This window comes from Macaca fascicularis, chromosome 3, assembly GCF_037993035.2.
Source record: "Macaca fascicularis isolate 582-1 chromosome 3, T2T-MFA8v1.1".
Classification (NCBI taxonomy): Eukaryota; Metazoa; Chordata; class Mammalia; order Primates; family Cercopithecidae; genus Macaca; species Macaca fascicularis.
In genome coordinates this window covers 79,787,925-79,802,976 of record NC_088377.1, presented here as the reverse complement: position 1 = coordinate 79,802,976, position 15,052 = coordinate 79,787,925, and the positions used below count along the sequence as shown (strand labels likewise).

The 15,052-nt window shown below is 42.4% G+C and overlaps 1 protein-coding gene across 48 annotated transcripts in view; it reads right to left on the bottom strand.

Annotated features, from left to right (window-relative positions):
* Positions 1 to 15,052, bottom strand: part of GRB10 (growth factor receptor bound protein 10) — a 203,955-nt gene that overhangs the window by 40,408 nt on the left and 148,495 nt on the right. Inside the window, exon 1 of one of the 48 annotated variants that reach the window (XM_074035001.1) lies at positions 14,878 to 14,975. The exons of the other annotated variants lie outside the window; for them this stretch is intronic. The gene's annotated coding sequence lies outside the window, so the exon portion shown is untranslated. Of the gene's footprint in view, positions 1 to 14,877; positions 14,976 to 15,052 lie in introns of those variants that run through there. 48 annotated transcript variants of the gene reach the window in all.

Here is a 15,052-nt window from a genome sequence, read left to right as displayed (position 1 = left end):
AAGGAGCATTCTGTACAGCACCACCTGCTCCTTTAGTAACTACCTGAGCACTGCTGGGGCCCCAGGTCTCCTGCAGAGCAGGCCTGGGTCTCCCTGGCCCATTCAGTGTTCAAGCATTTTGCACAAGGTGGGCCTAGAAGGTTCTCTCGAGCAGGTCAAGGCCCTTGCCCCGCAGCAACTCACAGTTCAGCAGGGAGATTGTTACCACAGGCAGTTAATTTCCAAGGTGTGACTTGTTTAGGGAATATAAGAATCTGGTAATACCAGGAACGGTGAGAAGCTGAGACCCACAAGTTCTATCCAAGTTCTATCCCGGCTTAGCCTCCTACTGGCTCTGTGACCTCGGGCAGGTAATTAGCAATCTAAAACTTGCTTTCCTCATCCAAGCTGTAGGGAACTGCTCTGAGAATCAGTAATGTAAGCAAAACACTGCTCAATCAATGTATGGAAGTTACTACGTAAGTTATGACCTATCTTGGCCCGGGATGGTGGTTCCAAAGAGGAACTTAGAAACAGACTGGGCCATAACCATGCTTCATCAGTAACTAGCTGTGGGAACACGGCTGAGCTATCCAGCCTCTCTGTGCCTCAGTTTCTTCATCTGTAAAACGGAAATCCGTAAGCAGCACCAGCCTCGTAGTGTTGCTGTGACATAGGTTAATGAGATACCCTCTTGAAAAGACTACAGCCCCTGACACGTGCCCTCCCTGGGACATGCTTGGATCCAGCGTGGATCTGGGAACAAGGCAGGCTCCAGCTGAAGGCCTGTGGACAACCACAGAAGGGTGCGGGGGAAGGACCCCGAAGGCTGCTTCCATTTCAGGATTCCAGTTCCAAGAAAGCAAACCTCATGACCAATAAGATGCGGCAGGAACAATTCAGTCAGAAAAGCCACCCCCCCCAAAATCCTCATTTTTTTTCTCTACTAAAAAAGGAATTGTTTTTTAAAATAAAACAGTAATATTAAAGAGGGCATGAAACTCTGTCTTTTTAGAGTTAGTTGGGGGAGGAATGGTTTGCAAAGCTACCCAGGCCTCTAGCTGGCTTGTACTGAATCCCGTTATAAAAGCCCTGAAGTGCTAATAGAAGGTTCCATTGTTTCCAGAATTTCTGTTGTCACTTTTTACATATTCACTGCATAGACAAAAAAGCAAGAGCTTAATTTTTTGCAAACTTAAAGGAAGAAGTTTAAGAACAATTGGAGTTGAAGGTAGATCATATCTCCATGGCCCCAAACTCCACTCTGGGGCACCTGGTTTTTTGTCTCAGTGGCCCCCACAAGGTTGATGTGTGTGAGGGAGTAAATCAGGCCCCTCCTTGCTGTCAATCTTAGCACAGACCCTCACTCCTGCTTCCTGCCACAGTCTCAGACCTTGCTCTTGGCTGACTTACAGGCTCAGAGAATCTCATTACTGCATCCAAAAGACCTCCTGACTGGCTGTGAGTCTTTGCTGAAGGCTCAGCAGTAATCACCTTGTAAAAATAGCAAATGGGGCACTCTCTTTGTCCTCTTAGAGCCCTCTGCAGTGTAAGATGTCCCTGGACAGAGGGCCCAGCCTCCGGGGTGCACCCACTGACCCACAGTAGCTGAGATCCACGCCTTCCCTGAGACCTTCACAGAGAAATCGAGACATCGGAGGGCTTCTGGGTCAGCAGCTCTTGGGACCAGTTTCGTCCTAGTTCTTAATCGTTATCTAGCATATTTTTAGTTCAAAAGCTCTCTTAGGATGTAAAGTAAACTGGGGTTTTTAGTAACTCTGGTAAATACTAGTGATAAATGTTTTGGAGAAGCCAGGTTGTAATCACAAGGCCAAGTGGAGGCATTCACAGGGGAAGAGAAATTATCAAATCAGGCAAAAGGGCCCAAAGATGTGACATGAGGTGGTAAATGTGGATGAAATCCTGTTCTGGGTGACCTACCCTACTCTATCTGGCCTCCGAGGGGCCTTGAGGAGAAAGCAGGAAGACTGCTGTGCCAGGAAGGCAGAGGAAGCCTTAACTCCACATACATGTCTCTGCCCCTTCGACGGGAGAAGGAACTATTTCTGGAAGGCAGAAAGCTTGCCCGATGTCATGGAGGTGGAAAGTACTGGAGCCAGGATCTAACCAGGGCTCCCCTCCCTGGCTCTGCTTGCCTTTCTTCTCCACTGCAACCCACTACCCAGCGTGTACCAGGTGGGCTCCAAGGCTTCACACAAGAAGACTTTTGATTACATGTGGCCCAGAAGGCCTCAAATTGGACAGACCCTGAAGCCTGGAGGTTTGGGGTAAATTACATTTACTTCAGACTAGGGCAGAACCAACCAGGGTAGGCTAAATTAATCTCAGCAAAAAGGAATGTAATTCTGCCATTATTTTTTAGTTCTGTTTTAAATTAATGATGTTATTTCTTGATACAGGGGATAATTGAAGCACTACACATGATTACACGGCTCTACTCACCATAATGAGAACACGCATAATAATCCTGTTCAATATAGTGACTCAAACCTACTGAAAAAAAAATGTGCTTAATAGCCTGCACTGTCCCAACTGAAGTGGTCTGTTGTTAGCCTGGCAGCAGTTCAGCGTCCCCCACTACAGCTGGGGCTTGACCCTGAGGCCTGGTCTCCACTCCCCAGGACTCAGCTCACTGCCCAGGGCTATGAAGATGAGACTTATGGCCTGATTTCAAACAGCGGAGGAGCCCCCCTGTCTGAACACAGCAAAGAGTGTGGCGCAGGTTCAAGGGGTGGCATGGAGCCGGGTGCCCCACCCTTAGTGAGACCAGACACAGAAGGGCCTGATAGCCTTGGTTTCTGCTGCAGGGAGTCCTGAGGTCCTGAACACCAGGAGCTCAGGGCAGTGCGGATGACTTGGGAAGAGCTTAGCCGGTTGGGCCAGTTGCTAGGGCTGGATGCTAGATGGAGAACCACAGGGTTGGGGGAGTGTGAGATGGCAGTCTCCAGGGCTACCTGCTGGGCTAAACATCCCAGTTGCTCCTCCTCCTGAACAGACTCTGTGGTGCAGGAAAGGCAACTGTGCTGCACACTAGAGGGTTGTCCCAGTGGCCTGAGGGCTGCCCCCTAGACCCCCGCCAAGGTTGGTGCTTGCACCTGCCCTGGAGAGCCTGGTCATGGGCTTGCCAGACCCAGCTCTGCCACCTCCAGCCAGGCTGGTGGCAGAGTGCAGGACGGGATCCCTGGGAATCCCGCCCATGGCCAGGGAAACCCTGCTATTTCCCCCACATCAACAAAGGCCAAAAATTCCACTGCTATTATTGCAACTGCCTTTCAACTGCAAGCGCCACCTACTGGCCTGTAGGGTGAACTGCATTAGTCAATATAATTCCTGCTGACAGAAGTATATCCCCATTTCTCTCTAGGAGACAGTGAGTCTGACCACAGGCCCAGCACACTGTTACTACAACCTACAAACAACTAGCATTTGAGAAAACCACTATACTAAAGCTATCTATAACCAAGTAATTCATAAAAGCCTTGGCTCCCTAAAACTACAGAGACGCCAAGACAAAGGAACTTAATCAACATACAGAATTGTCATGTCCTCAAGGTGGGGGAGGGAAGAAAAAATCCCAACCAAATGAAACTAATTCAAAAATAAGAAGTAACAGTTTCTACAGATGAGAAGAAACCAATACAAGAACTCCAGCTCCATGAAGAAACAATGTTGTGACACCCACATTAGCCCTCTAGCAATGGCTCCTAACCACAATGAATGAAATGACAGATAAAGAATTCGAGATACGGAGTGTAAGAAAGCTCAACGAGAGCCAAGAGAAAGTTGAAAACCAACACACACACACACACACACACAACAGAAGAGTAATTCTGGAGATGAAAGATGAGTTAGATACATTAAAAAAAAAAACTTTTGGAAATGAAAAATTCAACAAAGGAATTTCAAAAAACAGTTGAAAGCTTCAACAATAGAGCAGACCAAGCAGAAGAATTTCAGAGCTTGAAGACTAGTCTTTTGGATTAACCCAGATAAGAAGAAAAAACAATTTTTTAAAAAAGAATAAAGCCTTTGAGAAATGTGAGATTATTACACCTAGGACTTACAGGTATTCCTCAGGGAGAAGAAAAAAATAAGTTTGGAAACATATTTGGGGGAAATAATTCAGGAAAATTTCCCCAAACTTGCTAGAGATGTAGATATGCAGATACAAGAAATTCAGAGAACCCATTAGAGATACTACAGAAGATGCACATTCACCAAAGAATAGTCATCAGATTAATTCAAGGTCAACATGAAAGAACAAATCTTGAAAGCAGCTAGATAGAAGTGTCAAATTACCCATAATGGAAATCCCATTAGACTAACAGTGGACTTCTCAGCAGAAACCTTACATGTCAGAAGAGACCAGGAGTTTACTTTTAGCCTCCTTTAAGAAAAAAGAAATGTAAGTCAAGAATTTTATATTCTGCCAAACTAAGCTTCAAAAATGAAGGTGAAATAAAGCCTTTCCCAGATAAGCCAATTCTGAGGGAATTTGCCACTATTAGACAAATCCTACAAAAAAATTCTCAAAGGAGTTATAAACATGGAAACAAAAGGATGATACTCACCATCATAACAGCACACATAAGTAGACAAAGCTCACTGATTGTATAAAGCAAATGCACAACTGAGACTAAAATAAACCAACTAACAACACTATGACAGGAACAACACTTCAAATACCAATATTAACCTTGAACATAAATGGCCTAAATGTTCCACTTAAAAGACATGGACTGGCAAACTGGATGAAAAAACAGGATCCAGCCATCTGCTGCCTACAAGAGACCCACCTAATGGCCAACGACACCTACAGACTCAAAGTAAATGGGTGGAAAAAGATGCAATGGAAAACAAATGTGAGCAGGAGTAGCCATTCTTATATCAGATAAAGCAGATTTTACCCTAACAATAGTTAAAAAAAAAAAAAAAAGACAAAGAAGGGCATTATATAATAAGAATGCATTCAATACAAGAGGACATAACTTTTGGAAATATGTGGGCAAGCACCAAAGCACCCACATTCATAAAACAAATACTACTACACCTAAAATAAGAGAATGACAGCAATACAATAATAGTGGGGGACTACAACACCCCACTGACAACACTAGACAGGTAACTGAGAGAGAAACAACAAAGAAATGCTGGACTTAAGCTAGACCTGACCAAATGGAAATAATAAACATTTATAGAACATGCTAACTAGCACCTGCAGAATATACATTTTTCTCATCTGCACATGAAACAAAATTGACCAGATGCTCTGCCATAAAGCACATTTCAATAAATTTTTTAAAAAATCAAAATCATATCAAGTATCTTCTTGGGCCACAGTGTAATAAAATTAAAAATCGATACCATAAGGAACTGTCAAAACTGTACAAATACATGGAAACTAAAAAATGTGCTTCTGAATGACTTTTGGGTAAACAATGAAAACAGAAAAAAAATTTTTTTTAATGAATGAAAATAGAGACACAACATATCAACACCTCTGGAATACAGCAAAAGCAGTGCTAAGAATAAAGTTTTATAGTGTTAAATGTCTACATCAAAAAGACAAAGTTCTCAAATTAACAACCTAATGTCACACCTCGAGGAACTAAAAAAACCAAGAACAAAACCCAAAGCTAGTAGAAGAAACGAAATAAAGATCAGAGCAGAACTAAGTGTTACTAAGACCCCAAAAAACAAAACAAAACAAAAACCAAAAAAACCCACAAAGGATCAATGAAATAAAAAGTTGGTTCTTCAAAAGAATAAATAAAATTGACAGCTAGCAAGTTTACCTAAGAACAAAAAAAGATTCACATGAGCACACTCAGAAATGAAAAAGGTGACATTACAACTGATACTACAGAAATACAAAAGATCATTACAGATTATTATGAACATCTCTATCCACACAAACTAAAAAATCTAGAGGAAATGGATAAATTCCTGGAAACATCCAACTTCCTGAGATTGAATCAGGAAGAAACAGAAATCCTAAATAGACCAATAGGGGTAATAAAATTGAATCAGTAATTATAAAAATCTTCCAAAAAAGAAAAAGAAGAAAGAAAAAAAAAAAAAAAAAAAAAAGCCCAGGACCAGATGGATCCCACAGCTTTTTTTTTTTTTTTTGAGACAGAGTCTCACCCTGTCTCCCAGGCTAGAGTGCTGTGGTGTGATCTCGGCTCACTGCAACCTCCGCCTCCTGGGTTCAAGCGATTCTTTTCTGCCTCAGCCTCCCAAGTGGCTGAGACTACAGGCATGCGCCACCACACCTGGCTAATTTTTGTATCTTCGAATAGAGAGAGGGTTTTGCCATGTTGGCCAGGCTGGTCTCAAACTCATGAACTCAGGTGATTCACCCGCCTCGGCCTCCCAAAGTGCTGGGATTACAGGCATGAGCCACCGCACCTGGCCCTACAGCCAAATGTTAACAGCCACACAAACAAGAGGTGGTCCCAATCCTTCTGAAACTATTCCAAAAATTTGAGAATAAATTCTTTTGCAACTAATTCTACAAAACCAATATCACCCTGATACCAAAATCAGGCAAGGACACAACAAAGAAAGGATACTGTAGGTCAATATCCCTTATAAACATAGATGCAAAAATCTTCAACAAAATACTAGCAAAGTAAATCCGACAGCACATTAAAAAGATAATACATCATGATCATGTGGGTTTAATTCCAGGGATGCAAGGATAGTTTGACGTCTGCAGATCAATAAATGTGATTCATGACATAAACAGAACTAAAAACAAAAACCATATGATCATCTAAATGGATGCAGAAAAAGCATTCAGTAAAATACAACATCCCTTCATGAAAAAAACCCTCAACAAACTAGGCACTAAAAGAACATACCTCAAAATAATTACAGCCATACAGGACAAACCCACAGCCACTATCATACTGAATGGGGAAGAGTTGAAAGCATTTCCTCCTAAGAACTGGAGTAAGATGAGAATGTCCACTCTCACTCTCACCACTACTATTCAATGTAGCACTGGAAGCCCTAACCAGAGCAATCACGTAAGAGAGAGAAATCAAAGGTATCCACATTGGAAAAGAGAAAGTCAAATTTTATGTGTTCATTTGATAGCAAGAGGCTTTTTTTTTTTTTTTTTGGCAGGGTCTGGCTCTGTCACTTTACTGGAATGCAGTGGCATGATCTCAGCTCACTGCAACCTCCATCTCCCGGGCTCAAGCGATCCTCCCACCTCACCTTCCCCAAGTAGCTGGGACTACACGCACGTGCCATCACACCGAGCTAATTTTTTTTGTACTTTAGAGATGAGGTCTCACTATACTGCACAGGCTGGTCTCAAACTCCTGGACCCAAGTGAGTCACCCACCTCAGCCTCCCAAAGTGCTGGGATTACAAGTATGAGCCACCACACCCAGCTGACATAATCTTATATTTAGAAAACCCTAAAGACACCCCCAAAAGACTCCTAGACTTGATAAATGACTTCAGTAAAGCTTCAGAATGCAAAATCAGCATATAAAATCATTAGCATTTCTATACAACAATAATATTCAAGCTGAGAATGAAATCAAGAACTCAATCCTGTTTAAAATGGCCACACAAAAACACAACATACATACACAGATTTTATATATATATATATATATACACACACACACACACACACACACACACACACACACACTTAGGAATACATCTAACCAAGGAGGTGAAAGATCTCTACAAGGAAAACTACAAACCCTCATGAAAGGAATCGTAGATGGCATAAACAAATGGAAACACATCTCATGCTCACAGACTGGAAGAATCAGTATCATTAAAATGACCATACTGCCCCCAAAGCAGTCTACAGATTTAACATAATTTCTATCAAATTTCCAATGTCATTCTTCACAGAATTAGAAAAAAAGATTGTAAAGTTCATGTGGAACAACAACAACAAAAAGAGCTTGAATAGCCACAGCAATTCCAAGCAAAAAGAACAAAAGCAGAGGTATCATATTACCTGACTTCAAATTATATGGCTGAAGGAACTAAAACAGCATGGTATTGGTACAAAAGCAGACATACAAATCAATGAAATGGAATAGAGAGCACAGAAATAAAGCCACATACTTACAACCAACTGATCTTCGACAAAGTTGGCAAAAATAAACAATGGCAAAAAGACACGCTATTCAATAAATGGTGCTGGGAAAATTGACTATCTCTATGAACATCTCTATCCACACAAACTAAAACATCTACAGGAAATTCTAGCCATATGCAGAAGAATGAAACTGGACCCCTGTCTCTCACCATGTACAAAAATTAACTCAAGATGGATTAAAGACTTAAATGTAAAATTGGAAACTATAAAAGTCCCAGAAGAAAACCTAGGAAAAAACTTTTGGACTTTGGCCTAGGCAAAGAATTTATGACTAAGGCCCCAAAAGCAATGCAACAAGAATAAATATAGACAAGTGGGACTTAATTAAACTGAAAAGATTCTGTGCAGTAAACACACAACCTAGAGAATGGGAGAAAATATTTGCAAATTATGCCTCCAACAAAAGACTAATACTAAATACTAATACTAATCTAAAATGAACTCAAACAACTCTGCCAGAAAAAACAAACGATCCCATTAAAAAATGGGCAAAGAACATGAACAGACATTTCTCAAAAGAAGACATACAAGCAGCCAATAAACATATAAAGAGAAGATCAATATCACTAGTCATCAGAGAAATGCAAATTAAAACCACAATGGGATATCATCTGATACCACTGAGAATGGCTATTACTTAAAAGTCAACAAAACAAAAGATGTTGACATAGATGTGGAGAAAAGGAAAGCCAAATACACTGTTGGTGAGAATGTAAATTAACACAACCTATAGGGAAACCGTATGGAGATTTCCCAAATAAATAAAAATAGAATTACCATTCAACCCAGTAATCCCACTACTGGGCATCTACGCAAAGGAAAAGACATCATTATATTAAAAAGACATGCATCCATATGTTTATCACAGCACTTTTCACAATAGCAAAGACACAGAATCAACCTAAATGTCTATCAATGGTAGACTGGATTTAAAGAGTGGTAATATACACCACAGAATAGAATGTAGTCATAAAAAAGAATGAAACCATGTCTTTTGCAGCAACATGGGTGAAGCGGGAGGCCATTATCTTAAGTGAAGTAACTCAGAAACAAAGCAGCAAATACTATATATTATCGCTTACAAGTGGGAGGTAAACAATGGGTACACATAAACGTAAAGATGGAAATAATAGACACTGGGGACTCCAGAATGGAGGAAGATGGAAGGAGGGGGTGAGGGTTTTAAAAATTACCTATTGGGTACAATCTTCACTATTTGGGTGATGGGTACAGTAGAAACTCAAACCTCATTATTATGCAATATATCCATGTAGCAAACCTGCACGTATATCCCCAAGTCTAAAATTTAAAAATAAGTTTTAAAATTCTGCTTTATAATTGATAGATTTCAAGTTTTCAGTGAAAATTAAACAGATGTTGTCTTTAAAAATCCTTTTTTCCAAAGGAGATAAAGTTCTAGAAATAACTAAAGAGTTCTTGAAAGTTAACCATGGTTTTCAGAGACCCTAAAAGAACTTTCCACAGCGGACAGGTCTCACTGGCTAAGGGCAGGGACAAGATTCCAAGCAGCAGCCTGTACCCTTGTTTTATAGCAAGTAGACAGGCTTATTTGGAAGAATCAGTTTTGATGTTCTCATCTGCGTTTTTTTTTAACTTTTCTAAAATGGATATGCATAGCCTGTTATTTTGAAAAACATTTTTATAAAATAGAATCATCTTATCAAAAATAAAATTGAAAACGACTTTTAAAAAATTTCCTTTGGTGGATTAAAGGGGAGCACAGATAAGAAAGTATGGCATGAAAGGCATCTGGGCTGTGACCCCAGTACCAGTGTCCCTGCTGGGGTCATCTCCAGAAAGGTTTAATCTGTACTGAGGGTACAACCTGAGGGCTCCTCCCAAACAGGGGCAGGGCCCTCTTGGAGCTACTGTCCTTTGGGGCTAAGATTCCAGAAGGGACACGGTTAGCTTGCTTTACGGTCAGCTAGAGATTTCTGTTTTCACACATGACTCCTTGTTGGGTATGGTTTTTGGCTCTAAATGTTGGAGATCCCCAGATGGGTTATGTGCCATAATTTGAATTCCTGCTTTAACCATGTGGTCACGACAGAGGCAGGTCCAGCAGGCACGGAGAGACATGTTGGAGAAATGGTTGCCCCCTTTGGGGTAACCGTTAGATGGGTGACATCATGGAGGAAGCCTGTGGTTCATTTGGAGACACCATGACACCACATCAGGTTTACTGTAAGGCCGAGCATTTAGTCCTGTGCCCCTCCACCCTTCTCTTTAGAAGGTGCTGAACTTCAAAAGGACGCTGTAACCCACGACTGTATTTTACTTAGAATTAGAACGTATGCATTTTCCCTCGAGTCAGACATTGCTACAAAACTTGATCATAAAGAGAATTTCACCTTTCCTCTCAAACCTATGAGGAGAACCAGCATTCTCTCTCTTCTCCCTATAGCTTATTTGCCGTCCAAATCATCTCGCATTTAAACTCTTCCTTTTCTTCTGACATCTCACTGACCTCATCCATGATATCCAGGAGTATGAGCTGAAGTTTTTCCTAAATTGGAATTAACTTTGGGACTCTTGCCTCTACCTAATCTATTCCTTGTACATAGTTTACAGCACTGAACTGTTTTTCTTGTAGATGGACAGAAAGTCTACTTGGTGATTACAGTCAGGGCAGGGACTCTGTGGCCTTCCATCCTCAGCTTTGCCAGATCCCAAACCTGTGGAGCTGAGCACAGAAAGGCAGGCTGTAGTGCCCGGAGCCTCAGTACTTCGCGTGACACAGGCACGGCACCATCTCCTCTCCAGGGCTAGTCACGCAGGCTCATGGGAATGCAGTCCTGCGGCCAATCCAGTGAGTGCCTACCACTGTTGCTGGGAACAAATTTTTTGTCTCTCTTCCTCTCCTAAGCTCCTAGACAGAGAGTCACACCTTGCTCACTCTTCCTTACTCTTGCTCACTCTGCACCGTCCACCTGTTCGTCTGTTCGGTGAATGAACCCTAGGAAAGAGTTGCCTGCATCACTTCTACTATGCTTGAACTCATCAAAAAAGGGGCGGGGGGGGGGAGGGGGCAGGGCATGGCCTTCATTCCAACCTGTAGCTTCTTCCACTCTCAGCCAAAATGTTTTGCTGGTGACTGTTCAAGTCTTCCATTCAACACTGCACCAACACTGGTCCTATCTGAATGGCTTCCCTCTACTTGAGTGTGCAGAGACCATGCAAGTTCCCCTGAAGGGCATCCTAAAAGCCCTGGCACCAGTGTAACAAGGACACATACGTGAGAGCTGTGAAAGGCAGTACCTTTAGAACAGATAAGGAAAAGGACTTTCTTCAGGGCAGAGGCCACTTGGGAGCACTCACTTTCCTGTGTAAGGACAATGACAGCAGCTGAGGGCTGCAGTCACTTATGGTCCTTGCAGCTGTGCAAGGTTGGGAGGGGTGGAACCATGAGTTCCAGACACACAGACAAGACACACACACATCACAAACACAAACTTGTGGGCAGTTGCAGGGCCACAGTGTCTGCTCCGACGTCTCTGCGGCAGGACAGTCAGATGGTGACACTGGCGAGAGAAGGCACTGGGACTGCTGGTGGTGACAGCCTTCTCTCGGGCTGATGCTCGGCAACCTGAGGATTTACCATGAGCAAGGCCAGAGCGTGTCTGCAGACTGGTGCCGAGGAGGCAGGGGCGTGGGAAGGCTCAACCTGGCCAGCGGCAGAGTACCAGGAAGTCTACACACACCCACTGCTGCTCACCTGAGGAACACGGGGTGGGGAGAAGGTGAGGAGTTCCGTGGCAGCGACAGGGGCTCTGCACAGAGGCTCCAAAATCTGCCTCTGACCTAGCTTGCTGCGTGCCTGGGAGTTTTCTTAACTAGCTGTTCTGGGTCCTGTTGCACTCCACTCACTGTCCCCTCCTCTTGAGCCTCAGAGGCCTAAGCAAGAGGCAGAACCAGCAGGGGAAACTGCAGAGCATGCAGCCAGGAGAGGCAGGACAAAGGGCCATGCACTCAGAACCAGGGGGTCAGAACGGCCAACCAAAGAGGGTGTGGGCTTGGAAACTTCATACATACACACACAAACACATGCACATATGCATACAGATACAAACATGTGCACACATATATGCGGCATCGTATACATGTACACATATGCAAACACGTACACATATACATGCAAACATGCACAAGCATATACATATGCACACATACACATGCTTCATACATACACATACATATACACATAAATATATACATACACACATATAGGTCGAGTATCGCTAATCTAAAAATACAAAATCCAAAATGCTCTAAAACCTGACACTTTTTGAGTGCTGACATGATACTCAAAGGAAACGCTCACTGGAGCATTTTGGATTTTTGGATTGGGATACTCAGCTAGTAAATGTACTGCAAGCATTTCAAAATCAGAAAAATATCTGAACTGCGAAACAGTTCTGGTGCCAAGCATTTCAGATGAAGAATACGCAATCCTCATACTCCCACACACACACATGCATAGACACATACATACATTAGTTTTCTATTATAATGTGTTCATTGTAGCAAATTTGTAAACTAAATTAGGAACAAAAACAAAAAATAATAACTGATATTCCTTCAAGCAGAATGCCTACTCAAGAATGTAGAATGATAGACAAACCGGACAAAAATCATCAGGACAGCACCAGTCAATGGACATCTACAGAACGTAGACGATCGACACAGTCTCAAATCACCTTCCTTCAAATTGCTTCTTAATTACAAAAGGAAAATACAGCTGACGCTTGGACAACACATGTTTGAAGCATTCGGGTCCAGTTATAAGCATATTTTTTCCAACCAGATGCAGATGGAAAATGCAGTCTTGGTGATATTTGAAACCTGCGTATATGAAAGGCCAACTTTTTGTACATTTGGGTTCCAAGAGCTGACTGCAGGACTTGAGTATGAGCGGATTTAGGTAAATGCAGGGGGTCCTGGAACCAATTCCCCATGTACATTGAGGAAAGACTATAGTAACTTAACGATGAGAAACTTAAGAGACAACACCCTAATCAAGACGTAAACATCAACATCGACATAAACATCAACATCAGCATAAACTGGACCAGCCAACATCATCATGCCTGTAGGCCACAACCTCCTGTCTGTGGACCAGATAGGACCCCAAGGAAACACCACACAAACCAAAGTGGCCCTTCAAGAAATCCCATCCATCACACAGGTGTGGAAAGGCTGAGGAATGCTCTGTACTAAAGGAAACCAAAGAGGTCTTACAGTGAATGCAACTGGTTCCTGAACCAGAGTAAAAGAATAACATAAAGGATGTTTATGTGAACAATCGGCGAAAACTGAATGAGGTCTGTAGATTCAACCTTGCATCTTGTTAAGGGTAAATATCCTGACTTTGGTAACTTTATGATGATATGTAAGTGAGTAACCCTGTTTTTAGTCAATAGACTCTGAGGTATTTAGGAGTAAAGGGACTTGATAGCTACAAATGAGTCTCAAATGGTCCAAAGAATCATGATATGTGCACATATAAATGTATATATGTGCCTATACATATCTTTATATATGTACAGGACAATGGAAATGACTTAAAATGTGGCAGAGATATTAACAATTGGGGAATCAGGGTAAAGAATATATGAGAGCTCTTTGCTCTATTACTGCAACTTCTCTATATCAGGACAACTTCTCCTTCATCTCTTATTTCGAACAGTCACTGCTGGGCATTCCGTTTCAGAAAAACTCTCACCTGAGCCCATCAGTAAGCAGGACAGGTCTAACTGTGATTTTCTGAGTAGGGAAACCTCAGGTAAGCTCTGAAAGGCCTGCTGTGCAAGCAGTACCCTGGATTACAGCATCGTCCTAGCAAGAGCGGGACACCAGCTTCTACACAGCCCACTGGACCACCACCCACCAGCCAGTGGAGCAGGGCCGTCCTGTCTGCTAAGGCCCCATGACCAAGAAGGTGTGGGTAGGAGGGTAGGGCACATGCTAGACAGACAGAACAATGACAGACAGGTGGATGGGGCTGGGTATGGGATGGGCAGACTGGTTGGTGAAGGAAGACTGGCAGATTCACTGGAAATTTAGAAAATAGTGAAGTTTGAGAAGCTGAGAGACACAGCAGGTGCAGAATGGCTAAGACACTGCAAAAGGGCTACAAACCCCAGTACCATCTCCAGTCTGGACGACACAGAAAATGAGAGCCATGAGAAAAATTTCATAAATGGAGCTATCGTTTAGGGCTATAATTTTATTTAATTACAACGCTCTAGAGAATGTATTTGTAGATAAAACTTTCATCCTCAAAATCCCAATTTATCTCCAAAATATATTTGCTATGAATACAGTTTACGCGAATAATTTTTATACTGCCCATAACTCATTTTTTTAAAAAGCAAGCTTACATACCATCAAAATGAGATTATATAATCACAAAAATACAACTGGGAAGGCAAAACAAATTATGGAGATTTCTTTGAAAAAGCAGAACACATTCACTGGCAGCCCTTGGACTCCCAGCTTGCTACTTTTTCAGTATTAAAAACCAAATAACCCAAGCAAAAATCACCAGTGACCCACAGCTGCTTTCAGCCAGCCGCGAGTATGTCTGTTGGACTGACAGGGAAGAAGCATGAGCCAAAAACACTGCCGTTTGGGCACTAACTCCTTTAAAACCAAGCAAACAAAAAGGATCTACTGAGCATCAGCTCAGAAGGTCTAACACTAGGAAGAGTAAGTACCTGAAACTGACTGTGCACATCTTACCCCCATCCTCCAATTGCCCGGAGTTCTCAGACTCCAAGAGGTCTCCAGGCAGATCTGAAAGTAAACGCCACTGCTATCAGACCTCTTGGGGTCTGTCCATTTGCTCCCAGACAGGCTCAGTAAACATCGTCTAGAGTTTCTTGAAACTAC